The 17,155-nt window shown below is 45.3% G+C and overlaps 1 pseudogene; it reads right to left on the reverse strand.

Annotated features, from left to right (window-relative positions):
- LOC115140408 (protein enabled homolog) overlaps nt 1-17,155 on the reverse strand; it is a 184,013-nt pseudogene that overhangs the window by 69,777 nt on the left and 97,081 nt on the right.

A 17,155-nucleotide genomic window follows, 5' to 3' on the forward strand; every position in this document is an offset into this window, starting at 1 on the left:
TGCAACCATATTACCAAGCCTTCTCTGCAAACTTCCTACCAAGCCTGCTCTGCAACCATATTACCAAGCCTGCTCTGCAACCATATTACCAAGCCTGCTCTGCAACCATATTACCAAGCCTGCTCTGCAACCATATTACCAAGCCTGCTCTGCAACCATCCTACCAAGCCTGCTCTGCAACCATATTACCAAGCCTTCTCTGCAAACTTCCTACCTAGCCTGCTCTGCAACCATATTACCAAGCCTGCTCTGCAACCATATTACCAAGCCTGCTCTGCAACCATATTACCAAGCCTCTCTACAACCATATTACTAAGCCTTCTCTGCAAACTTCCTACGAAAAACACACATCCCTCCCTCTGTCCAAAACAGCCAGCCCTCATTGAGAAATAGCACCAAATTCACTGTGTGGATATTACTCAGGATAGTCCACAAAGGAAGCTAAGGGAGTGCAGACAAGCAGCATAATCTCAGTTTGTTCTAAGGCCTCTTTGTCTGAGGTCACTCTATGGGCTTGGCGCAGCACAGACTGCTGGAAATGGAAATGGAAGATAAGTTGCTGAGGTGGAAACCATTAAGTGGAAACTTTAGAGAGAAGAAACTACACCGATTCAAAGTTGCCACGTTCACGTCTGTTAACTTCGATCACAGCGGCTGAGGTGAAAGTCTCAGCGGGAGCCAAGGACCTTAGGTGAAACTCGCATTTTATTCCAGTTCATTTTACATCTGATTCACAAGGACCTTGATTATATGATCATAAAAGCATGTCCAAAGCACAATACCTCAGATAACCCTTTAGGAGTAGTAGACTACAACCCGTTACACTATATCTCAGCCAACCCGTTAAGGTACATAGACTAACAAGGCTCAAGATTCAAGGCCTGGTTATTCATATTAAATGTGATATATAAATATAAAACCCATAACGGTAGAGTCTTCCTCAATGGGCTTGACACCTTGTCCGGCTGCCCGATAAACCTGCCCGCTCAACCCCATCCGCTTATCCAGACCATCTTTGGAGATCTTCTCCCAATCCGGACCATTGGCTGCGTGCACTCTGACTTCAAAATAGCCAGAGTTGCTCCCCTCCTCAAGAAACCAACAATCGACCCCTCTGAGGTCACCTACAGACCGGTATCCCTTCTTTCCAAAACACTTGAGCATGCAGTCTTTTTTTGTTTGACTTTTTATCCCCAATTTCGTGATATCCAATTGGTAGCTACAGTCTTGTCCCATCGCTGCAACTCCTGTACGGACTCGGGAGAGGCTGATGTCGAGTGCCATGCGTCATGCGAAACACGACCCACCAAGCCGCACTGCTTCTTGACATACTGCTCGCTTAACCTGGAAGCCAGCAGCACCAATGTGTTGGAGTAGACCCCGTAAAACTGGCGACCACGTCAGCATGCATGTACCCGGCTTGTCACACGAGTCGCTAAATGGTACAAGGACATCCCGGCCGTCCAAACCCTCGCCTAACCCAGACGATGCTGGGCCAAATGTGTCTCCCGGTTGAGGCCGGCTGCGACAAAGTCGTGGATCGAACCCGGATCTGTAGTGACGCCTCAAGCCCTGCAGTGCCTTAGCATTCTCTGACCAACTCTCTCATCTCTTTCAGAAACATCTTCTTAACTCTAACCAATCAGGCTTCAAGATGGGTCACTCAACCGAGACTCCTTTCCTCTGTCACAGAGGCTGTCCTTGATCTATTCGCTGCTTTCGACACCGTGAACCATTAGATCTCCTCTCCACCCTCTAAGGGTTGGATGTCTCAGGCTCTGTACACTCTTGGATTGCATCCTATCTGGCAGGCCGCTCCTACCAGGTGACGTGGAGAGGATCTACAGTACCAGTCAAAAGTTTGGACACACCTACTCAGTCAAGGGTTTTTCTTAATTTGTACTATTTTCAAGATTGTACCATAATAGTGAAGACATCAAAACTATGAAATAACATATGGAATCAGCAGTCCCGTTCTGTGAGATTGTTGCGCCTAGACACTTCCACTTCACAATAACAGCACTTACAATTGACCGGGGCAGCTGTAGCAGGGCAGAAATATGAAGAACTGACTTGTTGGAAAGGTGGCATCCTATGACAGTGTCACGTCAAAAGTCACTGAGCTCTTCAGTAAGGCCAGTCTACTGCCAATGTTTGTCTGTGGAGATTGCATGGTTTTGTGCTTGATTTGATACACCTGTCAGCAACGGCTGTGGCTGAAATAGCCGACTCATTTGAAGGGGTGTCCAAATACTTTTGTATATATAGTATAGCTTACTTAGTCGTCCAATTCTTATTTCTCGTGCGTTTATGTTCTACTTTATTTTATAGTACTACTGATATTGATTAATGCATTGTTGGGACAGAAATTGCAAGAAAGGCTTTTCACTTTACTTGTTAGAGCCGGTCCGCAATATTTTTTCCATGGCCATAACAAAAACATCAAGTAGACTAAACTCTTTGGTACTTTAAAAAGCTACTGCAAGTAAAATACTGTGTTCTAGGTTAAATCCACTTCGTGTTTTGTTTCCTTGCAACAACAGTGATATTGGTATCGTCCCGGCTCTAGTACTTGTGCACGTGACAAAACTTGAAACATACCAGAGTTCCCCTATCACACACACACTGACCACTATCAGCCAAGACATACATCACAAGACATACATCAGAACGACTAATTACATAAAATTTTACAAGAGCAGGTCCTCACTAAACATATGACCTCACTCTACTGAGGACAAAGTAGTTATTCTGCCAAACCAATATAAACAGTGGTTCAAAGAGAAATATACGCAAATGTAATTTTTTCAGCTTAGTGAAGCAAAAGAAAATCAGCAAAGTCAGGTAAAACCTTGATGAGTCATCTATGTGGACTTTAAACACTCAAACATTAAAGTGCCTTTGGAAAATGTCTGGCCAAGTACTGCAGTTTTAGTGTTATGCTCAAGTGTGATATGAATGATAAACAGTGTTTGATAATACACAAATAGAGGGTTCCGGCATCTCTCTGACTCTTGGGTCCTGCTCAAATACCTAGTCACGTTCACCCGTTCCACTATATACAGGTTGAAAATGGCAGATTGTCAGTGATAAACGCCTAAAATTTTAACCCAGTTGCTGTACAGTAACATGCTATACATGACATTAGAGCCCATGTTCACTCAAATCTTTCTCGGCATTGAGCAAATTGTAGGTCTGCTGCGTGCAAACTTCAATGTTGTGAACATTCTGTGCAACTTCCAACGCACGTTTACTGTGAACCCTGAAGCTGTACCTGTTTAAGTTACAGTTTTAACAGTGGCCAATAGGCTACTGTGGCTAGTTGATCATATTGTAGGCCTATCACAGTGGCCTACCATAAAAAACAATGGAGAAAATACATCCCATAACATTGTAACATGGAAATAGCTGTTCTATCGTTCAGCCTACAGTATCAGCCAATGTGTGGTGTTCAATGTAGGTCTATATTCCATGAGACTTTTGGAAAAAATTCAATAAAATCATGAAGGGCTTGACATTAACCTGTTAATCCACTTGTCCTTCAGAGAAGGAGGTGACTGAAAATTGTGCTGTGTTTGATTCAAGAAACCACTTTACAAAAAAATATGCATTATTCCCATATCATTATTACAGAGAATCAGAAAAAAATATGCTACCCTCTGCCTATTGGCTTCTTAGCTTATACAAGACTGTCTCAAAATACAACACTACCCCATTAAGAAATAAAAAAAACTCTTTACCTGACTCTTTTCATAGATGTCGAGAAATGTACACGTTATGTGCTCTTGTAGGAAGCAATCCCTCCCCAATTGCTGACTACACATTATCTATAACTGGGCTAATAATTCTAACTAGCAAATGATATGAACAAAATGTGCACACGTGGCTGCATGCAGCTCTCGCTTTGATCTCAAAACAAGCACATCTCCTCACGACCGCTCATGCTGTAAGCACAGTCCAGATCAAAGTAAATGACACAGATCCATATATGGCAATGGTCGATTTGCATATAGGCCTACTGCAGCTCTGATTAGTTATAACGCACCGGTCTGTGTAGATTACAGGCTGAGTCATGCGTGCAATATAATCTTACTTTGAGGCGTTCTACAACAAAATGTCTTGCATGGTTTTTTTTCCAGCATGTTGCATTGAAATCTCCACATCCTTTTGGAGAGATTGGAAACTCAAATTGGTCTACACGGACAAGTTCTGGCCTGGTTTAGATCTTATCTATCGGAAAGATATCAGTTTGTCTCTGTGGATGGTTTGTCCTCTGACAAATCAACTGTACATTTCGGTGTTCCTCAAGCTTCCGTTTTAGGACCACTATTGGTTTCACGATATATTTGACATCTTGGTGATGTCATTCGAAAACATAATGTTAACTTTCACTGCTATGCAGATGACACACCGCTGTACATTTCGATGAAACATGGTGAAGCCCCAAAATTGCCCTCGCTGGAAGCCTGTGTTTCAGACATAAGGAAGTGGATGGCTGCAAATGTTCTACTTTTAAACTCGGACAAAACAGAGGTGCTTGTTCTAGGTCCCAAGAAACAAAGAGATCTTCTGTTGAATCTGACAATTAATATTGATGGTTGTACAGTCATCTCAAATAAAACTGTGAAGGATCTCAGCGTTACTCTGGACCCTGATCTCTCTTTTGACGAACATATCAAGACTGTTTCAAGGACAGCTATTTTCCATCTACGTAACATTGCAAAACGCAGAACCTTTCTGACCAAAAATGATGCAGAAAAATTCATCCATGCTTTTGTCACTTCTAGGTTAGACTACTGCAATGCTCTACTTTCCGGCCACCCGGATAAAGCACTAAATAAACTTCAGTTAGTGCTAAACACGGCTGCTAGAATCTTGATTAGAACTATTTTAAAAAATCATATTACTCCAGTGCTAGCCTCTCTATACTGGCTTCCTGTTAATGCAAGGGCTGATTTCAAGGTTGTACTGCTAACCTACAAAGCATTACATGGGCTTGCTCCTACCTATCTTTCCGATTTGGTCCTGCCGTACATACCTACACTAACGCTACGGTCACATGACGCAGGCCTCCTAACTGTCCCTAGAATTTCTAAGCAAACAGCTGGAGGCAGGGCTTTCTCCTATAGAGCTCCATTTTTATGGAATGGTCTGCCTACCCATGTGAGAGACGCAGACTCGGTCTCAACCTTTAAGTCCTTACTGAAGACTCATCTCTTCACTGGGTCATATGATTGAGTGTAGTCTGGCCCAGGAGTGTGAAGGTGAACGGAAAGGCACTGGAGCAACGAACCGTCCTTGAGGCCTCTGCCTGGCCGGGTTCCCTCTCTCCACTGGAATTTTCTGCCTCCAACCGTATTACAAGGGCTGAGTCACTGGCTTACTGGTGCTCTTCCATGCCGTCCCTAGGAGGGGTGCGTCACTTGAGTGGGTTGAGTCACTGACGTGATCTTCCTGTCTGGGTTCGCACCACCCCTTGGGTTGTGCCGTGGCGGAGATCTTTGTGGGCTATACTCGGCCTTGTCTCAGGATGGTAAGTCGGTGGTTGAAGATATCCATCTGGTGGTGTGGGGGTTTTGCTTTGGCAAAGTGGGTGGGGTTATATCCTGCCTGTTTGGCTCTGTCTGGGGGTATCGTGTCTCCCGACCCCTCCTGTCTCAGCCTCCAGTATTTATGCTGCAGTAGTTTATGTGTCGGGGGGCTAAGGTCAGTCTGTTACAGTGGGGAGAACAAGTATTTGATACACTGCCGATTTTGCAAGTTTTCCTACTTACAAAGCATGTAGAGGTCTGTAATTTTTATCATATGTACACTTCAACTGTGAGAGACAGAATATAGAACAAAAATCCAGAAAATCACATTGTATGATTTTTAAGTAATTAATTTGCATTTTATTGCATGACATAAGTATTTGATACATCAGAAAAACAGAACTTAATATTTGGTACAGAAACATTTGTTTGCAATTATCCTACATTTCCTGTATTCCTTGACCAGGTTTGCACACACTACAGCAGGGATTTTGGCCCACTCCTCCATACAGACCTTTTCCAGATCCTTCAGGTTTCAGGGCTGTCGCTGGGCAATACGGACTTTCAGCCCTCTCCAAAGATTTTCTATTGGGTTCAGGTCTGGAGACTGGCTAGGCCACTCCAGGACCTTGAGATGCTTCTTACAGAGCCACTCCTTAGTTACCCTGGCTGTGTGTTTCGGGTCGTTGTCATGCTGGAAGACCAAGCCACGACCCATCTTCAATGCTCTTACTGAGGGAAGGAGGTTGTTGGCCAAGATCTCGCGATACATGGCCCCATCCATCCTCCCCTCAATACGGTGCAGTCGTCCTGTCCCCTTTGCAGAAAAGCATCCCCAAAGAATGATGTTTCCACCTCTGTGCTTCACAGTTGGGATGGTGTTCTTGGGGTTGTACTCATCCTTCTTCTTCCTCCAAACACGGCGAGTGGAGTTTAGACCAAAAAGCTCGATTTTTGTCTCATCAGACCACATTAACTTCTCCCATTCCTCCTCTGGATCATCCAGACGGTCATTGGCAAACTTCAGATGGGCCTGGACATGCGCTGGCTTGAGCAGGGGGACCTTGCGTGCGCTGCAGGATTTTAATCCATGACGGCGTAGTGTGTTACTAATGGTTTTCTTTGAGACTGTGGTCCCAGCTCTCTTCAAGTCATTAACCAGGTCCTGCCGTGTAGTTCTGGGCTGATCCCTCACCTTCCTCATGATCATTGATGCCCCACGAGGTGAGATCTTGCATGGAGCCCCAGACCGAGGGTGATTGACCGTCATCTTGAACTTCTTCCATTGTCTAATAATTGCGCCAACAGTTGTTGCCTTCTCACCAAGCTGCTTGCCTATTGTCCTGTCGCCCATCCCAGCCTTGTGCAGGTCTACAATTTTATCCCTGATGTCCTTACACAGCTCTCTGGTCTTGGCCATTGTGGAGAGGTTGGAGTCTGTTTGATTGAGTGTGTGGACAGGTGTCTGGATTTTTGTTTTAGATTCCGTCTCTCACAGTTGAAGTGTACCTATGATATAAATTACAGACCTCTACATGCTTTGTAAGTGGGGAAAACCTGCAAAATCGGCAGTGTATCAAATACTTGTTCTCCCCACTGTATATCTGGAGTATTTCTCCTGTCTTATCCGGTGTCCTGTGTGAATTTAAGTATTCTCTATCTCTCTCTCTCACTCTGAGGACCTGAGCCCTAGGACCATGCCTCAGGACTACCTGGCCCGATGACTCCTTGCTGTCCCCAGTCCACCTGGCCGTGCTGCTGCTCCTGCGGCTATGGAACCCTGACCTGTTCACCGGACGTGCTACCTGTCCCAGACCTGCTGTTTTTAACTCTCTAGAGACAGCAGAAGCGGTAGAGATACTCTGAATGATTGGCTATGAATACTCTGAATGATTGGCTATGAAAAGCCAACTGACATTTACTCCTGAGGTGCTGACCTGTTTCACCCTCGACAACCACTGTGATTATTATTATTTGACCCTGCTGGTCATCTATGAACATTTGAACATCTTGGCCATGTTCTGTTATAATCTCCACCCGGCACAGCCAGAAGAGGATTTGCCACCCCTCATAGCCTGGTTCCTCTAGGTTTCTTCCTAGGTTCTGGCCTTTCTAGGAAGTTTTTCCTAGCCACTGTGCTTGCTGTTTGGGATTTTAGGCTGGGTTTCTGTACAGCACTTTGAGATATCAGCTGATGTAAGAAGGGCTTTATAAATACATTTGATTTGAAAGTGGCCAATATTGCATTGATTCGATCACACTTTTTAACTGACAGACGTTATAAAGTTGAGCACCGCGCGACAAGATGCCCCCCATCCCTCTCACTGATTGGGCTACTTTTGCACATAGTTGTTGACCGAGTGGGAACTGCTGTAAATCGAGAGGAGTTGATGTGTTCTGAAATAAGAGACGTTGAGCATTATAATTAATACTGCATTGATGTCATACAAGCAAACCACACATCCATGAGTCCAAATGTGCACTTCACATTTCTATATTTGAAAACTCACGTCATTTGTTATCAAGGTTTATGTTTGATCCACAGTTACAAGGATGACGCGTGTTGTACCCTGGGTTTTCCTAAACAGAATGAGTGTTTGTCGTGTTGTGAAGAAAATGAGCCGAGCAACACACACTTGAAGGCACTCGTGACTCCATTCTATGTGCACCAAAATTACATTCGGTTTGTCTGAAGTGCCTTTCGAAAGCCTAACACGGCAAGATAATCTAACTTAGCTAGCCATGTTGGCAATAGAATAGGCTTTCAAATGAAGCCCACCTGACCCAGATTTATAACGGAACGTTTTTGGATTGCGTAGACAGCATTTGTGTGAGGGTGGGGAGACGTGACCTCTCTGTAATCATTTATTCTGATCTTGCACCTACTCCAAAATGTCAATTCATATTCTTATTATGTTACTGAATGTATCCAGTATTTGCAGATTTCGTCATTGACAAACGCTGTGAAAAGCACAGTGAACTTAAAAAGGCACATGAAATCAACGGTTTAGTGTTTGGATTCAGTCTTGTGCCAGATGAACTGTTTTGTCCTCACCGTCGGCCTGATCATTTCCCCATGAACTCCAAAGTGTTCTCTTTCATTTGCTACCATGGTCATGCATATGCTTTTTATACTTCTTCTGTTAGAATCATTTCAATTTGGCCCCGTCCATATAGGCCACTTTCCACAAGCGTAAGGGGTTAAGCAGCTGTGCGTCTGAGCAAAGCCCTCCTAGCCTAACCCATACCCATCTCCTAGATCAGCCATAAGGTTTGCATGCCTGCCTACTTACCATGCAGGACACCTCTCACTCCAACCACTGCAGTGAGTGAGGCAACAGGATGGCAACAGGCAAGACCACCTCTCATTTGTTAAAACCCAACAAACAGCTGATTGGATGACTCAGGTCTTTACAGCAGTCTTCCTGCCAGTCAATGGAGCTTACCTGCACCTGTGTCCTGAGAGTTGAGCACCTCCAGGGCATGCATCATGGCACTGGCGAATACGTTGGCATCCTCCTTGCTGCCAAAGTTGAGTCCGTAGACCTGCCTGGCATCGCGCCACTGGTGGAAAGTCTGTGTGGCCTGGTTGTACTTGAGCCCCTTGGGAATGGCACAGTTTATTACCACCTGGAGAAGGAAGGGGGGTTATTCTGAAGTACTGAAAGGACTATTTGTGTTACTCAAATCAAGTTTATCTCACTTACAGGGAGAAGGAGAGGTGAGATGGTTTTGAGACAGCTTTTCTGAAGCACAGAAAGAACTGTGTTGCTCAGAACGCGTTTATCATGATAACAGGAAATGCAGCTTTCTAGAGCACACAATAGGTCTACTCTATAAAGTGAGTCACACATTACAGCCAATACACCTCAGTCAGTCTAAAAGCACCTAAGAGCTGCCACACTCACTACAGTAAAGTACGAGCCACCTTGAAATGTTATATGTGTGGTTATTCAATCACTTTGGCACATGACCAAGAAGAAACGCTGTGTCAGTCTTCAGGTCAGAGAAACATGAGCACACCTTTCATAAATAAATGGAGGGAATCAAATGAGCTGCGTTTCGCTCCCAAGCAATCGTTCAAAGCGTGAGGATCAAGATAGTTCTTCAGTTCTAGAATGTTAGGGTTGGCGAAAGCTGTGGAAAAAATACCTATAATATCCGCACCACGTTTATTTAAAATATCTAGAATTGAATTATCCTTTGGCTCTTGAAAGTGAAGATGCGTTGGTTACTAGCTTTTTTTCCCCTCTGGGCTGCCAGGCCAGAGATTTACATAATCTGTTCTCTCATTTCTTGTTGATGAGCACACTGAGGCACACAACGGAGCAGAGAAAACAAAACAGGCTGTCGGTTCAACTCCAGTTAGAGACAGAGGAACCGTAGGAGGAACGGCGCATAACAAACATAGTTCATCGAGCCCCTATCAGAAACCAGCAGTACTGTACCCCGGCCAAGAAACACTCAGGAACTCTGTTAGTTCTTCAGCCTAGTCAGGGTCTGAGTGGTATTCAAGGCCGAGGATACAGATCTCACTGCTGCAGTCACCAGTTGAAAGAGTCAGTCCAAAGGGGAAAGTATGCCACAGTATATTGCTACCTTACAGTCGAATAAAGACGCATCAATTGAAGAATAATCTGAAATGTGCAAAGTACATTGCGCCTATTCATCATCTTGATTTTCTAAAATGATTTTAAACCAACTAGTTTCAACTTCAGCCGTCATAAGTGTGTTTCATATAGATTGATTGAAATGACCTCGACAAGCCAAAGCCTCCACACTCCAGATAGACAGTCCATCTTCCTGTGATCGATTCTCTGCACTAGACAGACGCAGACAGGTGGCTGTATCAGTCGAATAATAATAAGTAGCATCACGTCTTCACACGTCTTGCCTCCATACCGTCTCATTTCAGATAAGTCAATAATCACATTTTATTGATATTAATCAATATTAATCACACAGTGCAGTGTGTGTAGTGTTGCAAATCTCTGCTCATAATAATTAGAAACCAGAAATCCTAATCCTAGGGCCTAATTAACATGCATCTGGATTGCTGTCGGATTAAAGTCTTTATTAAAAGTTATGAAGAAATATAAAAAACATCTCCATTCATGATCAGCTTATTGACTTAGTAAGTAGAGAGTGACGACTTTACATATGTGACAACAGAAATCCTTCATCAGGTCCGTGTTCGTTAAGCCTTTAGTGGTCCTTGGGCTACTAACCAGTTTGCTGCCATGAACCCATAACAGGGTGTCAACATGACCTTTCAATGGAGTCCAAGGATCATCTGAACCCAGTTCTAAGAGCAGTCAAGTCCCTCCTACATGTTGAGGACACAAATGTCGCTGTGAGTGTCTATAGGGGTGGCGTGAAGGACCTTTCCCATTGTGTTGAAACAAACAACAACAGCAGCAGGAGAGCGGGGCCTCGTAATGACCTATCCTCCTCTCTTCCCACGGGATGGGAGATGTCAGGGAGAAGACGGAGAGGGTTCTGGGATTGCTGATGAAGCACATGCTGACCGGCGAGCACTCCCTCGCCCTCCCTCGCCCTCTCCTACAGGAGGAATGCTGTGTGTTAGATGGATTCTCAGTCCCGCCTCGCCGTCATACAGTGTCAGCGGACAAACAGCCTTCCGTGACTGTGCACACACACACACACACACTCCTGGTGTCACACCCTGACATTAGAAAGACATTTTATTTCTCCATTTGGTTAGGTCAGGGTGTGATGTGGGGTGGGCATTCTATGTTTTGTTTTCTATTTTTCTTTATTTCGATGTTTTGGCTGGGTATGGTTCTCAATCAGGGACAGCTGTCTATCGTAGTCTCTGATTGGGAATCATACTTAGGTAGCCCTTTTTCCCCTCCTTCAGTGTGGGTAGTTGACTTTGTTAGAGGCAACATAGCCTATGTGAAGCGTCACGGTCGTGTCTTTGGTTTGTTGGCGACATTTACCTAAATAAACAGAAATGTACGCTCAACACGCTGCACCTTGGTCAGCTTCTTACAACGCCCGTGACACCTGGGGTCTATGTGCAGTACTCATCCATCACAAGACATTGCAGGGCCTTGAGGGTATGGATTCTGCAACGCTTAGCGGCTGTAGAGACAACAGCAAGACCTTCCTACTCTGAAGACACTGCACCATAGACACTTCACTCATCACAGGAATGAGACTATTGGATCAGTATTTAGAAACTGTGGCGTCTGTTTTTGATATCTACATCAAATTGTCCTTCACACACAGTCTAGGTTTACAGCAATTGTAAGGACAAGTGTGAGACCAAGAGAAGGAGGGGACCAGCAATAGCTTTTTATTGGATTGGTCAAATTAAACCAATAACATTGAGGTTTTTCCACTGCGTTAAATCCTTCTGCTTCAGTTTGCTGCTCTACATGAAGTAATAGACAGGCGGAACAGGGTCGGGCATTACAGAAATAAGGCCTTCAAAGTTAATGGGGGGTAGGAACTCTAAATTAGATTCTTAAAAAGTGGTCAGGGTTTATTGCTTCAGGGGGAACAAATAGCGACTACTGAGTTAAAAAAAAAAAAAAAAAGTTTTCAAAGAAAGAAAACCATCCCAGAGTGAAATATTACTTGACACCCTGCATCAGGGCCGGGTTTGATGTCATCCTTAACTGGCCTCTGTGGTGTAAGTTCTGAGGTGAGCGAGGTGCTGCACTGGGATTCCAAACCTCCAGGATTTACTGGCATTATGGTAGAAAGTACTTATTAAAAAAAAAGAAGATTGATTTAACTAGGCAAGTCAGTTAAGAACAAATTCTCATTTACAATGACGGCCTACCCCTGGTCAAACCCTAACGACGCTGGGCCAATTGTGCGCCACCCTATGGGACTCCCAATCACGGCCGGGTTGTGATACAGCCTGGAATCGAACCAAGGTCTGTAGTGGCGCCTCTAGCGCTGAGATGCAGTGCCTTAGAGTGCTGCGCAACTCAAAGTGGTCTGCACGGGACTGATTTCTTCATCCCACGCTCAGCTTTTCATACCGCACCAGCCCGCTCCCACTGGCTTTCTGTCCGACTCCCACCCGCTCCCGGAAGAACTGGTCCCGAACCCAACCGCAGTCCCACAATGTTATCTTAGGCATAAGTAACGAAGCTAACTTGCCAGCCATTTTCCAGGAATTTTGCACCCTATAGGCAATATCAAGAGTTGTTAAATTACCAGCAATTCTCACGTGGCCCATTATATTAGGCTATCGATATTACTGGGATACATCAGCCAATAGGATAGATGTAGTTTGAAGAGCGCAGAGTGGGTGAGAGAGAGGACACTTCTGCACTTTCTCTCAAGCTACATTTAGCATATAGCCTACCTTTTAGGAGTGGGGCGGTTTTCAGACGAAGACAAATATAGGTGATCAATATTTCTTTCCAGGCAATTTAGTCAACTTTAGCCTAAATCATATTTAGGAAGTTAATTTCCTTGGAAAGACAACTGCCACCTGGCTCTCCGCCCATGCATAGGCAGCCTACTCCATTTCAAGGAGACCACAAATACTGTATAGGCACACTTGATGTTGATCACACCCAACTAGGAGAGGAGGTAGGCTACTGAGTGTGTGAATAACATGACAAAGAGGTGGTTTTAATACAACAGGCATGCCTAGGATAACACATACTAGCAAAGCAGAAAGAAGACCGTTTCACAAACAATCTGCGGGACAAAAAAAGAATATGTTCATCTCAAAGTCTTCTGACCGTCCGTCCGCAGCATGAAAAATGCAGACTGCACTGCAATGATCTCCGTCAGGGCCCGCAAGTCCCGCAGGATGGAGGTTCTGTTGGTTCTGTTGGACGTTCTGTGCACCAAGAGGCCCACTGTGACCTGCATGTTCATGTCTGACCACTACGCTCCAACAGCTCTGTCTCGATCACTGCATGGTCCTGAGTCCAGTAGCTATCTAACTCAGCAAAGAAATACACAACCCTTTTTCAAGACCCTGTCTTTAAAAGATAATTCGTAAAAAATCTAAATGACTTCACACATCACACCTGAACATCACACCTGCGGGACAGGTATGGGGTGGCATCAACAAGTGCCTGAGTTGCACCAGGAACGCACAACCCCTCCATCAGTGCTCACACTGTCCGCAATAGGCTGAGAGAGGCTGGACTGAGGACTTGTAGGCCTGTTGTAAGGCAGGTCCTCACCAGATATCACCGGCAACAATGTTGCCTATGGGCGTGGACCAGACAGGACTGGCAAAATGTGCTCTTCAGGGGTGAGACCGGATTCACGTTTATCGTGGAAGGAATGAGTGTTACACCGAGGCCTGTACTCTGGAGTGGGATCCATTTAGAGGTGGAGGGTCTGTCATGGTCTGGGGCGGTGTGTAACAGCATCATCGGACTGAGCCTGTTGTCTTTGCAGGCAATCTCAACGCTGTGTGTTACAGGGAAGACATCCTCCTCCCTCCTGTGGTACCCTTCCTGCAGGCTCATCCTGACATGACCTTTCAGCATGACAATGCCACCAGACATACTGCTCGTTCTGTGTGTGATTTCCTGCAAGACATGTCAGTGTTCTGCCATGGCCGGCGAAGAGTCCAGTTCTCAATCACATTGAGCACGTCTGGGACCTGGGTGAGGGCAAGGGCCATTCCCCCCAGAAATGTCTGGGAACTTGCAGGTACCTTGGTGGAAGAGTGGGGTAACATCTCACAGCGAGAACTGGCAAATCTAGTGCAGTCCATGAGGAAGAGATGCACTGCAGTACTTAATGTAGCTGGTGGCCACACCAGATACTGACTGTTACTTTTGATTTTGACCCCCCCCCTTTGCTTAGGGACACATTATTCAATTTCTGTTAGTCAAATGTCTGTGGAACTTGTTCAGTTTATGTCTCAGTTGTTGAATCTTGTTATGTTCATACAAATATGTATTTCAGTTCATAATGCTTCTGGGATAGTAAGATAATCCTAATAAACAAGGATACTAGACCCAGAACAAAAATATGCTTTTAGAGTTAACCGGCCAACAAAAGTGCCTCTATTCTCCACTCATCTGACCTGTCCTACGCTGCTCTATCGCTCCATTGGCCTCTCCTGAGACAGGAGTTTTTAACAGGATCTGCTACTGCAGAAAAGGCCCCTGGCCCGCAGTGGCTCTGGATATAGACAGTGCCTCAGTGGACTACACTAGTACTGCACTCAGCCATCTCCACAAACACTCTTCCTGCATGGCAACGAGGCCCTGGGAAACAGCACTGATGTTCTGGGATGCAACAGACGGGATCCTATAGCGATCATCCCCCAACTAATGGACTGGCAGAAGTGCTCTCTGTGCAAGTTTATCCGCTAGCACCGTTACAGTGAAATCTACTAAATCCACAACAGTCTGATGCACTGACAGAGAGATACTCCCAGACATGTAGAGTTAACTCTTACAGGACACACGCAGGATCCATCAGACCAAGCTAACCATCTGTTCAGTCCCAACCCAGGCAGTATAATAAACCTCTACTAAAACCTATTCACTCTCAATGCTGAAAACAGCCCATCATGGCTTCCTTTAAGTCTATTTCAGGGAAACCACTCTAAGGGAAACCCATATGTTTGTAATGAGAATAACAGGCGACAAAGAGGGAAAACAAGAGTTCCCGCGGACATAACTGAATATAGAGGGGAATTCAGTTAAAAACCCAGGAGATGGGTTTGGGCAAGGGTCAGCTGCATTGTGTAAGCTAGCAACACACACAGAGGGCTACCAAATACCAAACAAACACCAAACAGACAACAATCAGCGCCAACACTAATCCAATCGGAGAGGTGTAGTCTGGTACCGTGGAAACAATTCAGCAAGCACCTAGTGTCTTGTTTCTCCAAATATGTATCCTATTTTTCCTCAAAAACAGGCCATCCACTCATTTTCCACATAAATGTTCCCTTCATTAAATGCAGATGTGTATCTCTGGCTGCCTGGCCAGATCATATCGTACAGAGTAAAAGCAGTAAACCAGTCAGAGAGAGGAGAGGAATACAGGAGACTGTTACGTTTCCTCTCTGGCATGGATCTATATGCTGTGGTTGTCTATTGCCTCTTTAGCTGACCGTGGGCTTTAGTCTTGGACAAGGGACAAACACACTGACAGGTGTATGTTTGTGAGAGCTTGGCTCTAGCAGTCCAGTCCCGGCTGTGATGTGACGGTGACTAGTGGAGCAGCAGGGTTCTCCTATCTGTTTACAGAGCTGGATCTTTCCTGAGAGACACTGAGACAAGCAAGATGGCTGCCAGGCTACTACCCCAAATGAAACACGTCAGAGACGGAATAACGTGAAGAACTCCGACCAGCGCAGGGTGCAGCCACGTGAAGTCCTGGTCCCACTTCAAACAAACGACAACTTCTACAGTATTTCTATTGCATTCAGAAAGTCTTCTCAAGCACTTACATACTCCTCAAATCACCCAGTCCTGTGCTGTCCCCACTGACTCACCTGATGGTCCTGTATTTTGCGTCCCACCACCCGGAAGGCGTTGTTGCCCGTGTGGTGGTATATGTGCACTCTGCTGAAGCCCGTGGAGCCGCCGGCTGGAACCCATTTCTTATTGGCATCGTCATACACCATGACAGCGGCCCGCGCCTGACAGATACTCTGTTCACTGCAGAGAGGAGAGAGAAACAGGGGGGCACACGTTAAACAGCAGTATACAAGGGGACATTGGTTTCTAGCCCAAACAGTTGATCAGAGTTAATCAAGCCTGTCCAGTACAACAACATTTGTGGTCTCCTGAAAGTCAGGAACTGGAAGAGTGGGTGTCTGAGAGGATAATGGTATTGGAGGAGTTGTTTACATGATGGGATCTGACATGATTAAAAGGAGAATGGTCTAAGGGGGTGTCAACTATCCATTAAGATACACTACAAGGACCAAAAGTATGTGGACATTTGCTAGTCAAACATCTCATTCCAAAATCATGGGCATTAATATGGAGTTGGTCCCCCTTTGCTGCTATAACAGCAGCTCTTCTGGGAAGGCTGTCCACTAGATGTTGGAACATTGCTGCGGGGACTTGCTTCCATTCAGCCACAAGAGCATTAGTGAGGTCGGGCACTGATATTGGGCGATTGGGCCTGGCTCGCAGTCGGCGTTACAATTCATTCCGAAGGTGTTACATGGGGTTGAGGTCAGGTTCCAGACCAGTCAAGTTCTTCCACACCGATCGACAAACCATTTCTGTATGGACCTCGCTTTGTGAACGTCATTCTGAAACAGGAAATGGACTGTTTCCCCAAAGTTGGAAGTACAGAATCGTCTAGAATGTCATTGTATGCTGTAGCATTAAGAAGTCTCTTCACTGGAACTAAGGGGCCTAGCCCAAACCATGAAAAACTGCCCCAGACCATTATTTATCCTCCACCAAACTTTATAGTTGGTAGTTGACACTATGCATTGGGACAGGTAGCATTCTCCTGGCACCCACTAAACCCAGATTAGTCCATCGGACTGCCAGATGACGAAGTGTGATTCATCACTCCAGAGAACGCGTTTCTACTGCTCCAGAGTCCAATGGCGGCGAGCTTTACACCACTCCAACCGATGCTTGGCATTGCACATGTTGATCTTAGGCTTGTGTGTGGCTGCTCGGCCA

The sequence above is a fragment of the Oncorhynchus nerka genome, linkage group LG13, assembly GCF_034236695.1.
Source record: "Oncorhynchus nerka isolate Pitt River linkage group LG13, Oner_Uvic_2.0, whole genome shotgun sequence".
NCBI classification, from domain to species: domain Eukaryota; kingdom Metazoa; phylum Chordata; class Actinopteri; order Salmoniformes; family Salmonidae; genus Oncorhynchus; species Oncorhynchus nerka.